We start from the raw sequence: 14,741 nt of genomic DNA, 5'->3' as shown, positions 1-14,741 counted from the left end.
GTGCAGACCCCACCCCCCACACAGCAATATCGATTGTAGTTTGTAGAAGACACTGACCCTATAATTCAGCAGACTCTATCCCTAAAATGCCTACAACTCGCCCTGCCTAAACACTCCGACCTGTCCCTCAATTCTATCCGGACACAAATGGTTTTTTCCTGCCTATCTTTCCCTAATCAGCAGCCAGCACGTTGATGTGTGCTCTGTCCCTGAATCTAAGCAGCATAATGACGCCGCTGCGGCTGCCTCGAACTTATAAAGACTTGGTCACATGCTTCAGACGGCCAATCACAGCTACTGAGACATTTGCAGGCATGGCTGGGATGGCTTAAGGCACACCAGTTAAACGATTGTTGATTGGCTGTTGAAAGCCCGCCATGAAAAGAGCGCCAAAGCATGCAAAACCCGGAAATAAAACGACCGAACACGGATTTTTACCCGAACATACAGTAAAGTGTCCGTGTCCGTGTTCGGGTACAAAAAATCCAATTATTCGGTACGAACACGAATAATACAGTCCGTGTTCGCTCAACACTATCCATGATAAATAAAAATTAAGATATTTAGTGTTTACAAAACAATTACAATCAATTGGATATCACTTCTCACTGATCTATTAATAGTACTTTTGCTTGGTTGGTATAGATCAAAGGTTCCAAAGCTTTCGGTAACTAGAATTCACATAATGCACCCTGTGATTTTCTTCAATGATCTATACATTTACTGTACTTGATGACAAACCTAACATATGTAATTCATAGCCCCAGAGGGGTTGATTTACTAAAACTGGAGAATGCAAAATCTGGTGCAGCTGTGCATGGTAGCCAATCAGCTTCTAACTTCAGCTTGTTAATTTTTTGTCAAAAAAGCTTTGATAAAATGTTGATAAAAAAAAAAATCTGATAGGTTTCTATGCAGAACTAAAACAGATTGTGCACTCTCCAGTTTTAGTAGATCAGCCCAAATATCCTTTACAAATTTTGAACTGCAATGTCTTAAGAATCCACAAATGTCTGCATGTAGCAGGAACCTACAGAGGGCAGAGCTAGATCAGGACCATACATGGTCTTGGCGGGTCAACAGCTTTAGGCCACATCACTGAACAACCATCTGTTCAAATATGAACATCAGTTTTAAACAATAAAAAGTGCTTTAATCTCAAACAACCAATCTACTTCTAGTTTATCCTAAAATGTATATCTTCTATCGACTGTACTACCCTCCTAAATCTTAATTCCACTTTTTCTGTCAAATTTGAGAAAACCCCACTACATGTTTGTTACATGTTCCCATTTGCACAACTTATCTTAAAAAAAAAAATAAAAAAATATTTCTTACCTTTTAGATGTGTCTAAGGACACGATGTCATGTCTGATGCCAAGAATTCATGGAGAGTCGCACAGTGGCTCTGTCCCCACTTAGATTTCAATAATGTACAATGCAGGAGGGCAGTTTCTATATTTCTAACCCTATGGACAGACATTGCAAACAGGATACAGACATTATGAGTTAATTATGCTATACATTACTTCACAGCCCCCTCCAAAAAATCATAAAACAGAGCATGTAGGGATTTTTAACCACCTGTAGATGGCTTACAGTAAATATACTGCAATCAGGTGGCAGGTACAGACACAATTACATACAGTACATGTACAATACATGACAACCCTTTTCCAGGTTTGGGGCACCTTCCATGTACCCCTTGCCAACACCTGCTGTGATTGGGCACAGCATGAGTTTGGCAGCAGATTTCGGCCAATTATTTTGTCTGAAATCTGCTGATTGGCTACGACCAAATTCACGCAAAAACACAGAACTCTGTGTACAGGAAACAGTGATCTGGCTGTTTCTTTGCCCTGAAAAGCAGCCAGATCAGAAAGTAAAAGCAGCACACATATAAACACATCGCTAGGCACACAGTTAACCCCTTGATTACCCCTAGATGTTAATCCCCTCCCAGCCAGTGTCATTACTACAGTGTCAGTGTACAGTATTATCACTAATCACTGTCATAGTGTCACTAGCAACATCGGTGACAGTGACAGTCACCCTCCCAGCCAGTGTTTGTTAGTGCCAGATTTCCCACCACCCTATCACGGTCCGATTTTAAGTTGCTGATCACCGGCATTACATTATAGTGTCTATAGCTGTTTAAATTTGAGTAAATATACATTAGTTCGTAGACGCTATAATTTAGCACAAACTAATTAACATGCATTTATTGGGATTGTAGAAGAATGTATGTTGGCCTAAATTTATAAAGACATTTAAAAAAAAAAAAAATTAACAATAGTTTTGATAACAGAAAATAGAAAATATTCCTTTTTTCCGAACGTTTGGTCATAATAATAACAAATAAAAAATTTACGGGTAGTCAAATACCACCAACAAAAAGCTCTGTTTCTGTGAAAATGATAAAAATTTAATTTGTGTACAGTGTTGCATGATTGCGCAATTTCCAGTGATAAAGTGGTAGTAAACCCAGTTTTTTAACTTGTACCTACAGGTAAGCCTATAATAAGGCTTACATGTAGGTACAGTGAATATCAGTCCTAAACTTGCACTGTTTAGGAGATATTCAAGCTGCATGCAGCCAGTGACTTCATACCATGCTGAACCTTCAGAGCTCTGTGCAGTAGCTGAGGGCTCCAATGCACATGCATGGGAGTGATGTTATCGGAAGACGGAGGGAAGTTGGAAGCCCTGTCATAGGTGACAACGCACTGCTGGAGGGCTTTGTTTTATGGTACATTTTACATGTGCTAATATGCAATGCATGCGATTACATTGCCTTGTAGGTTTTTTTTTTTTTTTTTTTTTTTATGCTGTGGTTTACTACTGCTTTAGGTAGCACAGTGCTGAATAAAAAACAATGTCCTGGTCATGAAGGGTAAAGGGGATAAAAAAAAAGGGGGGAAGTCAAATGGTTATAAGCAAGGAAAAAGAACTTAAAGTGGAGTTCCGCCACCCTTAAAAAAAATTAAAAGTCAGCAGCTACAAATACTGTAGCTGCTGATTTTTAAATAGTAGAACTTACCTGTCCAGGGAGCCCGCGATGTCGGCACCCAAAGCCGATTTTTCGTATTGGCTCTCGGGTGCCGCTGCCACCATCTGGGGTGAGGGAACCCGGCAGTGAAGCCTTTCAGCTTCACTGCTAGTTCCCTACTGTGCATGCGCAAAGCGCGCTGCGCTTTGTAATTGGCCCAGCGGCGGCGGGGGAAGGAAGGGGGTCGAACTTCCGTAGGACAGTGCCACGGTGCTGTCTCCCAGGTAGTGGGGAAGGATACCTGTCAAAAACAGGTACCCGTTTTCCTTCTCCCTTCCCCCATGAAATGTGCCAAATGGGGCACTGGAGGGAGGGAGGGAGGGAGGGAGGGAGGGAGGAAGCAGATCAGCGGAGTTCTACTTTTGAGTGGAACTCCACTTCAAAAGGTAATCATCAATTTTTAAATATCTTTTAAAATTATGCTATTTTGACAGGAACATGTAACAAATGTAAAGTACTGTAAGTGTTTTCCTGATTTGACTGCAAAAATGCCATCCATGTCTCTTCATCACTCCCTTATATCCTAATAAAATCTGAGATTGTTCCACCTTGTTTATTGACATGTGAGTGTCGTTCTGAACAGCAGTGTTGTGAGTCGGGACAGAGAGAGAGTGTGCCCATGAAAGCCTGGGCTCAAAAGAAATAGGCTGAATGAAAGATAATTTTAGTTAAATATATTTGTTTTAGCAGGGTGGGTGATTTCCTATAAGAATAGAGGCTCCTCACTATGGGAAATTAATGTTAACTTAGTTTAATGAATATAATAAAACTTTTTTAAAGTAGAACTGAAGACAAAAGTTTTTTTTTTCATTCTGGATTGAGTAAGGGAATCAAATTCCAGCGATAGGAGGTATTAGAAGCCCACAGCTGTTCAGTCAGGGGTTTAAGAAGTCTCCTTCTTGCCAGAGTCTCAGCCGATAGATCAGTGTATAGCTGTAGGTTCACTCCTTCTAAAGTAATCCCAGGAGAATTCTGGGCGTTTTCCATAACTAACTTTTCTTCTACATAGTGAAACCTCACAATCACGTCTATTGGGGTGCCCCCACCCTGGCTTCGGTATCCTCCCACCCTGTGCACCCTGTTGATTTTTAAGGTTTCTGGGGGCTCCTTCCTGAGCATAGAATTAAAGAGACCCCGCACTACTGTTCTCAGGTCTTCCTCCTCCTGTTTCTCTGGTAAGCCCTTAATTCGCACATTTTTACTTCGAGTTTGATTCGCTTGATCTTCTAATTTATAGTAGGGAATGATTAGCTCTCTGCAGTAGCTTCATCTGTTTACTCAGGTCGTTCAATAATTGATCATGTACATCTATCCTCCCCTCCACTTCCTCTACACGGCCGAGTACCTTTCTAATATCTGTCCGGACTGCCGCTATATCCAATTTCAAGAATGTTTCCATTTTAGACAGTAGTCCCGCTAAGGCTTCCTTAACAAGAGGTAGGCTTGCTTGGGGATCCTCCAGGCCTCCATCTCCTTCTGCTAAGGCTGAACTCTCCCCTTTAGAGCCTCCACTTTGCACCTTACATCCCCCTCCAGTACTTTTTGGTCTAGTTGCCCCTAGGCCACTGATCCTCCCTGCTGAAAGCTCCTCCATGATAGGTCTTTGCTTTCCTGTCCCAGTCCGTCCTGGGGCCCCTTGTCTAGGGCTGTCAAGCCCTTCTTCCATCATACTGGTCTCTGCTGACATATAACGCTGGATGCCCCCTGGGCTAGGGGCAGGTTGGGTTACTTTGCTAGCTTTTGATTTGCCTCTCATCTTTGGCTCCAGGTGGTATTGACTGTAAGGAGAAGAGGGGAGAGTACAAAAAAGTTTCCTAGGCAAGAGAAAGAGTAATTACCACCAAGAAAAAGAATGGCAAAGTGGTGAAAATGATGGACAGATGGATTGTCTTCATCCTGTCTTCTCCCCCTCAGAAGGCTCTCTCACATAGCTTTTTATAAATCCCCCCTGAAGGCAGGTTTACCCCTTCCAGCACTGCAGTTTGAAACAAGCAGACCTCCTCTTCATTCATGTCCTTCACCAATGGGGTGGAGGGGAGTCTGGCAGCCTGAGCGGTGAAGGGATGAAGGTGAAGGGATGGGATGTGCAGAGGCTTTTCAGAAGTGGAGGCAAGCAGGAGCAGCAGGAGAGGAATCAAAAGCCTAGGGTCCAGCAACACAGGCCTTTGTTTAGGCGGCCGGTCGCCGTCTCGCATTGGCATGGGCTGCGAGATACATCAGGAGGCAGGAGGCGGGTGGCAGGTGGAGGCAGGGTATCGGACAGTGGCTCGTCTGCTCCGGAGCGGGCATCATCACCTCGGAGCTCCTCCTTCAGACTACCAACATGACAAGTGTTCTAATCCTTATCCAAAAAAAAATGGTTTGCCTTTAGTTATACTTTAACTTTAATCATCCAGTCACATGCAATTAAAAATGTACCCCCTTTCACATGATTGGGTATTCAAAGTGAACACAGCTTTACCTAGTTTCCTAAAGTAAATAAACATTCATCTAAAATAGTCAAAACATTATTGTTAAACACCTAATAATTTTCCACAGTAGCGCAAATGAAATAATAAAAATAAATAAATTATTAAATTATTAAATACTGTACAAACTAAGGAAGGTAGGTATGGACCATGGGGTGAGTACCTGGATAGAGAACTGGCTCCAGGGGAGAGTACAGAGGGTGGTGATTAATGGGGAGTACTCGGATTGCGTGGGTGTGGAAAGTGGGGTCCCCCAAGGTTCTGTCCTGGGGCCAATCCTATTTAATTTATTCATAAATGATCTAGAGGAGGGGATATCGAGTACAATCTCAGTATTTGCGGATGATACTAAACTAACCAAGCCAATATCTTCTATGCAGGATGTGGAAACCTTACCAGCGGATCTGAACAAAATAATGGGGTGGGCAACTACATGGCAGATGAGGTTTAATGTTGAAAAATGTAAAGTAATGCACTTGGGCTTAAGAAATACGAAAGCAAGCTACTCACTGGGGGGGAAACCTCTGGGTTAGTCTAGGATGGAAAAGGACCTGGGGGTACTGGTAGACAACAAGCTTGGCAGTGGCATGCAATGCCAAGCCGCTGCAAGCAAAGCCAACAGAATACTGGCATGTATATAAAAAGGGGATTCACTCCAGAAATAAAGAGATTATTCTCCCACTCTACAAGACTCTGGTTCGGCCACATCTGGAGTATGTAGTATGCTGTCCAGTTCTGGGCACCAGTCCTCAGGGAGGATGTGCTGGAACTGGAGAGAGTCCAGAGAAGGGCAACTAAAATAATTAGGGGAATAGAGGGCATCGGCTATGAGGAAAGACTACAAGCACTGAACTCCACAGAATTCCCCTAGAATCCCTCACTATATATCAGTCTAGCAGGCCTTTATCCAAGGCGATTTTTTTCTTGTGTGATTTTTTTGAGTGTACTGGGATCCTTGGAGCGTTCCTGGGAAAGGTGGAAGTCGAGCAAGTAGTGGAGGGCAGAGATATCCTAATTGGAATATAAGTCCATAAGCCACCGGAGAGGTCCAGCATCCCTATCTCAGGGTCAGATACCAGCTAAAGCGCCTTTAATGGTGCAGTGAGGTGAGCGGCCACTGCACTTAAATTTTCTCCTGCTCACCCCGGATCACATCACTGGAATTTCACAATTGTTTTTTAAATCACCAATTGTCACTTGATTTTATGTGCACATATGAACTTCACCTGATCACTTATTTGCACATGGACTATTATTAATTGCACAAGGACTATATATTTATTCTTCCATTTATTTATTCATCTATTGGTATATACACAAGGACTATATATTTATTTATCTATTCATTTATTCATCTATTGATATATACATCTACAGAGATATTTTAAAATTTATATAATTTTTATTCTTATTTATTCATATTCACGTCATTGAGTAGATTCAATTTACTTTTCATAATTTTTGCTACACTTATTTGCACTTTATATATGAATTACTAGTTAGTGCACAATTCATGTTTATTTCACTGTTATTCACCAATTTTTGATATTTATATTTTCTGTGATGGATTAAGAGACTATTAGATCAGTATTTATTGAAAACAGTTGATCCTGCAATTTAAATCGCATGATGCAATTTGGCTACTTACTTTATTAATTTGATTTTAAACGTTTGGATTGAAGACAGACACACATCTAGTTTTATGATTCTGGTTATTGGATACAAGAGTCTGGTTAATTTTAGATTAGATCAGTATTTATTGAAAACAATTGATCCTGCGATTTGAACCGCATGATGCGATTATTTGGTTGCTTATTTTAATAATTTGATTTTAAACGTTTGGATTGAAGACAGACACACATCCAGTTTTATGATTCGGGTTATTTGACACAAGAGTCTGGTTAATTTTAATAATTGTTTTTTTATATTTCACTTGTATCGGTTTGGGACACCTTTGGATACATTAGCCCCAGACTTACCATTGGTATTTTGATGTGATTGATCTTATCCCGTATATGCTTTTATTGAGATTTATGATATTTAGTCAGCTCATCTAGAGCCTTTTTGAGATTTCTTCCACTAGCGCCGATTAATTTTTTGTTTGAAAGCACTGAACTTATTCTCTCTGAAGAAGAGACGATTGAGGGGGGATATGATATCAATGTACAAATAATGTACTGGCGACCCTAGCATACGGAACAAATATTTCAGAGAAAGGGAATACAATAAGACACGTGGCCACTCACTAAAAGTAGAGGAAAAACGGTTTAACCTTAAAATACGTAGGGGGTCAGAGCAGTAAGGATGTGGAATTCTCTTCCACAAGCAGTCGTATCAGCAGGGAGCATGGATACTTTCAAAAAACTATTAGATGGGCACCTTATAGACCACAACATACAGGGGTATACAATGTACGGTTAACAGCAAACACACACACACACATCATAGGTTGAACTGGATGGACTGGTGTCTTTTTTCGACCTCACAAACTATGTAAAAAATCAAAAACAAAAAATAAAGGTCCTTTGACATGCAGATGAGAACACATGGCCTGCTGCTCCTTGTTACTACTGGGAAAGAAAAAGCTCAAATCCATGCGAAATCTCTTCTGTGGCCCTAAAGCGTCAATAAATGTTTTTTAGTTTTGATTGTTTTTTTTCTTGTCCTCAATAATGAATGATTATTAGAAAGAAAAATCATACAGAATTGTAAACAAAAAGTGTACAAATTAAAAAAATACTCTCCAACCCCTCTCCTGCAGAGGGAACAGTGACAGACGCAGCTAAGGTCCCTGTTGCTTTTCACTTTATTAACATCTCTTCTGTTCATAGACGTAGCTATTTCCAGCAGGCACCTTACAGAAGAACAGACTGTTTCCACGGTTTGTGTTTCCCTCTTCTCTGAGCTGCTTCCAGTAGTCTGCCCAGGAGGTGTACACAGGAGCATAGGGTGGACTGCCACCGGCCAACCCACAATTATTCACAGCCATGAAATTAGACACTAAAACAAAAGTATATGTCAACAAACTGGCAAGGAACCTGGTTAAAGCCTGAGAGTAACTTTTAATCTTGCTTACTGCCCCATTTTCCAGAGCATACGTGTTAATAAGATGGGCTGCCTTGTTACAGATCCAAAAAGAAAGGATATCTCCTAGTAGTCTTGGAATGAAACCAGCAAGAAATCCCAGAATGTTTCATCCTTGTATAGCGTCACTATCGATCCAAATACCCCATCATATTTGGTCTCTCTTCCAATGAACTGGACCATGCACCATAGTGTGATAACTTTGAAGGGATGAGTGCTAAGGGTAGCCTCTAGATGAGCAACCATCTTCTGAGTGGTCTCTTTTATTATATGGTCAAGGGAGGAACAGATTTCCTTTTGTTCAGTTTCACCCTCCTCTGCCTGATTCTGAATTTGATAGCACTGTAAGACTTTACTTTGCACTACAGTGCCCACAGCACTGGCACACAGACGGGGTGTCAAGCCCTTGAAAAGTTATTTCTTGCCATCAATACTGATGATGTGTTTTGCATAGACAAAGAGTCCAGGTAGCTGGTACACCTGGAGTCCAAATAGGTTTCTTCCCAGAGTTGGTGGAAGAGACTCGTGTCCCACCTGCACCAGCATCTTCACGTACATGAGCAGGTGGGACACAATGATCAGGCCAGAGCCCAACAGCAGCTGATTTATTGTGTCTGCCATCTTGGAGATGTCACGTGACCGATTTAAGCCAATAAATGTTTTTTAATGGCATGAGAGCTGGATAAAGGAATTGGAGGTTCTGTCTAAATTCCTGAGGTGGAATCTTACCATCCATATATGTGTTATTGCCATCATGTGAATGAGTGGGAGTTGGGTCCAGTGAGTGATATTCTGAAGGGAGTGGGACATGAACATTTACTTGGGTAGTGATGAATAGATTCATATCTATTGCCTGTATTGAGAAGAGATGAAGCACTTTGGCAGTTTATGACGTTTGTTTGTAAGATTTATTGATTGATCAAATAATTGTATTTCTTTCTTATTGTTTCATTTGCGCTACTGTGGAATATTATTGGGCGTTTAACACTAATGATTTTTCACCTTTTTATATATATATTTTGATCATTAATTAGCAGCAGTGATATTATATTTAGGATGTGGTGATTTTTTTTCTATTTATTTAAATAAACATTCAGTTTGCAAAGTGAACAGTCTCTATTCTGTTAGTAAATCAAACCTTTCAGTTTTCTTGTCTTCCAATATGAAGAGAATAACTCTCAACAAAGCAAAAGGATAAAGCTAAGAGTGATTAGTACAAAGTATGAGTACTTGGAAAGAGGGGTTTGGGGAACAAAGTCTATGGAAATATTACCTTGCCCAGTGAGGAATAGTTTGGTGTTTTTCCGTAATCATTTTTTGTGCTTTTGTTTTTTTAGGCATCCCTGGGAATTGCTCAACCCGTTGCAGATCTTCTTTGCTCAGTGGTAAGGTCAAAACTGTATATTGAAAACTGAAGCATTCTATTTTGTTAAATACCATATTATTTTCTTATGCAATGCTCAGTAAAATATATTTAATTATTCTTTGGTACATTTTTTTATTGAATTATAGGTAACTATCAAACAAACTAACAAAAATTAGCAGATTACCTATGCATGTCTCTGTTTACTATAGTATATTATTATTTATGTAAATAAGTATTACCCATACATATATTAATTGAAAATAATATCCTTTAATAGGTTGGGGGAGTTTTGCAATCAGAATGTATCCAGAATGCCCTTGTGGTATGTATATATAATATTGTCTGTAAATTAGAAATGGCAGAAAAACATAGGCTATATATATATATATATATATATATATATATATATATATATATATATATATATATATATATATGTTTGTTAAAAAGAAGGGTGCGCTGATGTGTGAAAAGCTGCTCCCAGAATATGTGAAAATAATATGTTTAAATGTGATTGGTGCGCTTTTCAATGATGAAAACTCTGTGTAAATAATAAAAATTAAACACTCAAAGTTGACTAAATAAACAACAAATTTACAAAAATATATATTGTTGCTTCAAATACAAAAACTCATAGGTGTTGTGACAAAGTATCAAAACTATTGTTGTCAATATTGAATTAAACAAAAATGTTCAACAATCCAATATGTAAAAAAAGTCCACATGTGTAAGGGAAGTGATATTCCTTCAAACTTGTGTGGTAAATGAACAAAAATGTGAAGAGTCCAATAATCAATCAATAAAGGGATGAGTGACTGAATTATCCCTCCACCTTGTGAAATTCCTCCTTACCCGGCGGAAATAAGATAAGTGCCCTAAATATACTCCTGTAGTTGTAACATATAAATATCCATGTGAACACCTCCAATCGTGCACTGATCCCCAGGTACAAAAGCAATGCAAGCCTCTTACCAAATATAGAAGAAAAACCGGCTTTACAATCAAAAGTTGAAATTGATGGCGCTCCTCCTGTCTCCTTCAATGAGGATGAATGGCTATCGGCTCACACAGTGGATCCACAGTGTACATAAAAAATATATGGGAAGCTGATAGTGCATTACCTTTGGTGATGTTTATTGAGTAAAAAGATTGCACTTACATGGTTACAAATGATTTCGGGCAAATATGAATGGTACAGATGCAGGTGTATTAAGACGGAGAGGATCTCTAATAGGACTCGTGTCCGGCTGCAGCATGGACCATGAGTGACGCAATGACGGCACGCCTCCCTCTTGACGCATTTCCTCCAGATTCTCCCATTCTCAGTTGAAGCCCTATTGGAAGAAACGCGTCAGAAGGGAGGCGTGCCGTCATTCATATTTGCCCGAAATCATCTGTAACCATGTAAGTGCGATCTTTTTACTCAATAAACAATGGCCGATAGCCATTCATCCTCATTGAAGGAGACAGGAGGAACGCCTGCAATTTCAACTTTTGATTGTAAAGCCGGTTTTTCTTCTATATTTGGTAAGAGGCTTGCATTGCTTTTGCACCTGGGGATCAGTGCACGATTGAAGGTGTTCACATGGATATTTATATGTTACAACTACAGGAGTATATTTAAGGCACTTATCTTATTTCCGCCGGGTAAGGAGGAATTTCACAAGGTGGAGGGATAATCCAGTCACTCATCACTTTATTGATTGATTATTGGACTCTTCACATTTTTGTTCATTTACCACACAAGTTTGAAGGAATATCACTTCCCTTACACATGTGGACTTTTTTTTACATATTGGATTGTTGAACATTTTTGTCTAATTCAATATTGACAATAATAGTTTTGATACTTTGTCACAACACCTATGAGTTTTTGTATTTGAAGCAACTATATATATTTTTGTAATTTTGTTGTTTATTTAGTCAACTTTGAGTGTTTAATTTTTATTATTTACACACAGAGTTTTCATCATTGAAAAGCGCACCAATCACATTTAAACATATATATATATATATATATATATATATATATATATATATATATATATATATATATATATATATATGTATATGTATATATATATATATATATATATATGTACTGCTCAAAAAAATTAAAGGAACACTTTGAAAATACATCAGATCTCAATGGGGAAAATATCATGCTGGATATCTATACTGATATGGACTGCGTAAAGGGTTAGTGATGAAAGGATGCCACATCGTTCAATGAAATGAATATTATATCAACCTACAGAGGGCTGAATTCAAAGACACCCCGAAAATCAAAGTGGAAAAATTGATATAGCAGGCTAGTCCATTTTCCTGAAATTTCATTGCAGCAACTCAAAATGGTACTTTTCCGTCATTTAAAAATGATTTTTTTTTACTTTTTATTTCTCAAAGGTACTCTGGTGAAGGGATCTGGGGGTCTAAAAGACCCCAAACCCCTCCTCTGCACTTAAAAGCATTCAAAATGCCAAGTTTGGCTGTTTTGAATGCTCACATTTTTTTAAATTTGCCGCTGAGTACCCGGAAGTGATGTCATGACATCACTTCCGGGTTTTTTACATGGAGACCTGATCAGAGCCGAATGCGGCTTTGATCAGGTCTTCTCTTCGGCGGCCGTGCAGGTAGGATGCCTGGGTCTCCCGGTGGGACGGGAGATCCGGGCGAGCCGCAGTAGGTGGCGGGAGGGGGGGGACATCCCCTCCCACTCATTGTAATGACAGCCGAGCAGCTTCTCAGCCGTATCAGTTGTCATTACAAGACAGCAGACCATCGGCTATGGGCACCGGTACCAGGGTGATGCCTCTAGCTGCAGGCATCACTCCGGTACAGTACTTTCCTGAAATATCGGCAATATCTGTAACCTCAGGGGCTGATTCTGATTTATCGGGGAAAGTGCATATCGGCCCCCGATATATCAATATCAGCATTGCCGATAATCGGTCGATCTCTAGTTTGTTTGGCCCCTATGTGCTTGTATGCATGCCTGACAACCTTGGGGCATGCTCCTAATGAGACGACAGATGGTGTCCTGGGGTATTTCTTCCCAGATCTGGACCAGGGCATTACTAAGCTTCTGAACAGACTGAGGTGCCACCTGGCAGCGTCAGATGGACCAAAACATATTTTCCCAGAGGTGTTCTATTGGATTTAGGTCAGGGGAACGTGGGGGCCATTCAATGGTATCAATTCCTTCATCCTCCAGGAACAAACTGCATACTCTCGCCACATGAGGCTAGGCATTGTAATGCACCAGGAGAAAACCAAGGTACCACTGCACCAGCGTAGGGTCTGACAATGGGTACAAAGTTTTCATCCCGATACCTAATGGCAGTCAGGAGGCCATTGTCTAGCCTGTAGAGGTCTGTGCGTCCCTCCATGAATATGCCTCCCCTGAGCATTACTGACCCATCACCAAACTGGTCATGCTGAGTGATGTTACAGGCAGCATAACGTTCTACATGGCTTCTCTAGACCCTTTCATGTCTGTCACTTGTGCTTAGGGTGAATCTGCTCTCATCTGTGAAAAGCACAGGGTGTCAGTGGCAGACCTGCCATTTCTGGTGCTTAATGGCAAATGCCATGCAAGTTCCATGGTGCCGAGCAGTAAGCACAGGGCCCACTGGAGTTCGTCGGGCCCTTCAGGCCACCCTCATGAACTCTGTTTCTGATTTTTTGGTCAGAGATATTCAAACCAGTGGCCTGCTAGAGGTAATTTTGTAGGGCTCTGGCAGTGCTCATCTTGCTCCTCCTTGCAAAAAGGAGCAGAAACCGGTCCTGCTGATGGGTTAAGGACTTTCTACGGCCCTGTCCAGCTCTCATAGAGTAGCTGCCTGTCTCCTAGAATCTCCTCCATGCTCTGAGACACAGCAAACCTCCTGGCAATGGCATGTATTGATGTCCAATTCTGGAGGAGTTGGACTGCCTGTGCAACCTCTATAGGGTCCAGGTATCGCCTCATGCTACCAGTAGTGACACTAACCCTAGCCAAATGCAAAACCTGTGAAAAACAATCAGAAAAGATGAGTAGGGGAAAAAAGTCAGTGGCCTCCACCTGTAAAACCATTCCTGTTTTGGAGGTTGTCTCATTGTTGCCCATCTAGTGCACCCGTTGTTAATTTCATTAACACCAAAGCATCTAAAACTGATTAACAACCTCCTCTGCTACTTAGTTGACCAGATTAATATCCCAGAAGTTGAATTGACTTGCTGCTATACTAATTTAGTTACTGATTAAAAAGTGTTCCTTTTAATTTTTTTTTTTTTTGAGCATACATCATGTTGCTAGGAATAGTGGAGGAATGATTTCATTTTTTAATCTTATTGGTTGTTTTGGGGCCAGGAAGTAAACTTTTATATTCCATTTGGATATTTGTCTAGTACTAAGCACAGCCTAAGACTGGTACTGAAATAAAAACATTTACAGATTTATCACACAGAGCGATAAATTGAATAAGAAATATTTGTGCCATTTTCATCAAGCTGAATTCTATGTGGATATAACACACAGTATTTAGTCCAAAACTATACACTCAATAAAATTAATTGAATGGTTTTCACCTCCTAATAGTACAATTTCTGAATCTGTGCTGATCTGAGCCTCTTGCAGCATTCACACTGGAAAAGAGGCAGGGGCATCACAATAAATAGCTTTAGCATGGCATAAAATATTTATTGAAATGCAAACAATCGGTGTGAAATAAAAAGTTTTTATTGTACAACCAATGTCATAATAGGGTGTGATATTGTGTGGGGGGTTCACTTA

The 14,741-nt window shown here is 40.2% G+C and overlaps 1 pseudogene across 1 annotated transcript; it reads right to left on the bottom strand.

Annotated features, from left to right (window-relative positions):
• Positions 1-8,219: 8,219 nt before the first annotated feature.
• On the bottom strand, positions 8,220-9,236 carry LOC309562327 (mitochondrial carrier homolog 2-like; annotated as a pseudogene). Its single transcript has one exon. The product of its transcript is annotated as a mitochondrial carrier homolog 2-like (transcript).
• Between the last annotated feature and the right edge of the window lie 5,505 nt (positions 9,237-14,741).

Source organism: Pelophylax lessonae, assembly GCF_965119305.1.
Source record: "Pelophylax lessonae genome assembly, chromosome: 8".
In the NCBI taxonomy this organism is placed as follows: Eukaryota; Metazoa; Chordata; class Amphibia; order Anura; family Ranidae; genus Pelophylax; species Pelophylax lessonae.
This window is presented reverse-complemented; position numbering and strand designations above follow the sequence as displayed.